Genomic DNA, 2,500 nt, shown 5'->3' on the forward strand with positions numbered 1-2,500 from the left:
GCCACCCTCCGTCCCGAGGAGGGTGGCGCGGGAGATGGGGCGGGAGCGGCGGGGGGGTCCGGTGGTAGGACGGCTGTGTGACCGCGCTAGGCGCGGGGGGGTCGGCTCGGCCTCGCCGCCGATCGTTTTCGCGCTGCGCCGGTGGTGCCCCGGGGGGGCACGCCCGTCGCAGCGCGGGGGTCGAACCGCAAGCCGAAGGAGCCGTCCGCCCGAGCGCCGGCGCGTGGCCGGTGCCGGCGGGGGCCCTCCGAAGGCGGGTCTCTGTTGCGTATCGGTCAGTGGTCGCTGTGGTGCGATGTGGAAGAGAGAAAGGTGGGGGGGGGAGGCACGACTCGCCGGGGCCGCCGGGGGAGACGCCTCCCCCGGCTGCGCGCCCGCCGTCGACCTCCCGGAGGGGGACTTAGAAAATAGCCGAAAATGCGGAGCTCCGCCGTCACAGGCCGGCGTTTCGCCCGGGCAATCCGCCCAGGGCGCCTCTCGGGCGGCCTTCCCAACTGCCGTCGACCGCCCGGAGGGGGACTTAGAAAATAGCCGAAAATGCGGAGCTCCGCCGTCACAGGCCGGCGTTTCGCCCGGGCTACCCCGCCCGGAGCGCCTCTCGGGCGGCCTTCCCAACTGCCGTCGACCGCCCGGAGGGGGACTTAGAAAATAGAGGAAAAGTGGGGAGATAGAAAATTTTTCAAATTGCGGAGCTCCGCCGTCACAGGCCGGCGTTTCGCCCGGGCTATCCGCCCGGAGCGCCTCTCGGGCGGCCTTCCCAACTGCCGTCGACCGCCCGGAGGGGGACTTAGAAAATAGCCGAAAATGCGGAGCTCCGCCGTCACAGGCCGGCGTTCCGCCCGGGCAATCCGCCCAGGGCGCCTCTCGGGCGGCCTTCCCAACTGCCGTCGACCGCCCGGAGGGGGACTTAGAAAATAGCCGAAAGTGGGGAGATAGAAAATTTTTCAAAGTGCGGAGCTCCGGCGGAAGAGGCCGGCGAAGCGCTGGGGGTGGCTGGAGACACCCTCACCATGGTCGGACAAGTGTCTGAGGGGACTCCGGTGACTCTCTATGGAGGTCACTTGCTCGAAACATGCTCTCCTATATACGTTTCCGAAGGTATTTTGGTGATCGCCCACCTTCTAAGCCTTTAGCCTTCCTTCACCCCCTGACTCTTACCTACTACAGCGCCCCTAACGACCAAAAGCGGTACTGTCCAACCCCTGGTACCTCCCGGCCGACCCCTGGTACCTCCCGGCCGACCCTTGGTACCTCCCGGCCGACCCCTGGTACCTCCTGGCCGACCCTTGGTACCTCCCGGCCGACCCTTGGTACCTCCCGGCCGACCCCTGGTACCCCCGCCCATTGAAATGAATGGGGGAATTTTTTTATTTTCCCAATTCGAACAAGAGGCCTCCTCCCCGGCCACGCTCGGCCTCCGGGCCGGGCCGGGGCTTCGCCCACGGTACCTCCGGCCCTTGGTACCTCCCGGCCGACCCCTGGTACCCCCGCCCATTGAAATGAATGGGGGAATTTTTTTATTTTCCCAATTCGACCAAGAGGCCTCCTCCCCGGCCACGCTCGGCCTCCGGGCCGGGCCGGGGCTTCGCCCACGGCCCCTCCGGCCCCCACCACCTCCGCGGGCCGTGTTCCAGCGCTATTCACCCCGGCCAAGAGCCCTCTTTCCCGGGCAAAGCTCCGCGGCCGAGCCGGCCCTGGCTTACCCCTGGTACCTCCAGGCCGACCCCTGGTACCTCCAGGCCGACCCCTGGTACCCCCCGGCTTACCCCTGGTACCTCCCGGCCCACCCCTGGTACCTCCCGGCCCACCCCTGGTACCCCCGCCCATTGAAATGAATGGGGGAATTTTTTTATTTTCCCAATTCGACCAAGAGGCCTCTTCCCCGGCCTCGCTCGGCCCCCGGGCCGGGCCGGGGCTTCGCCCACGGTGCCTCCGGCCCCCACCACCTCCGCGGGCCGCGTTCCAGCGCTATTCACCCCGGCCAAGAGGCCTCTTTCCCGGGCAAAGCTCCGCGGCCGAGCCGGCCCTGGCTTACCCCTGGTACCTCCAGCCCGACCCCTGGTACCTCCAGCCTTACCCCTGGTACCCCCCGGCCGACCCCTGGTACCCCCCGGCCGACCCCTGGTACCTCCAGGCCCACCCCTGGTACCGCCAGGCTTACCCTTGGTACCGCCGCCCATTGAAATGAATGGGGGAATTATTTTATTTTCCCAATCCGACCAAGAGACCTCTTCCCCGGCCACGCTCGGCCGCCGTACCCCCAGCCTTACCCCTGGTACCCCCCGGCCTACCCCTGGTACCGCCAGGCTTACCCCTGGTACCTCCAACGGTCTTTTGCCTACTACACCGCCGTCTGGCGGACACAAACGGTATGGCAGACCACCTCAGCCATTGAAATGAATGGGGGGATTTTTTTTTTATTTTCCCAATCCGCCCAAGACGCCCCCCCGCCGGCCACGCACGGCCACCTCGCCGGCGCTCTCCTCCGGTGCTCAAGATG

This window comes from Hippocampus zosterae, unplaced genomic scaffold (assembly GCF_025434085.1).
Source record: "Hippocampus zosterae strain Florida unplaced genomic scaffold, ASM2543408v3 HiC_scaffold_62, whole genome shotgun sequence".
NCBI classification, from domain to species: domain Eukaryota; kingdom Metazoa; phylum Chordata; class Actinopteri; order Syngnathiformes; family Syngnathidae; genus Hippocampus; species Hippocampus zosterae.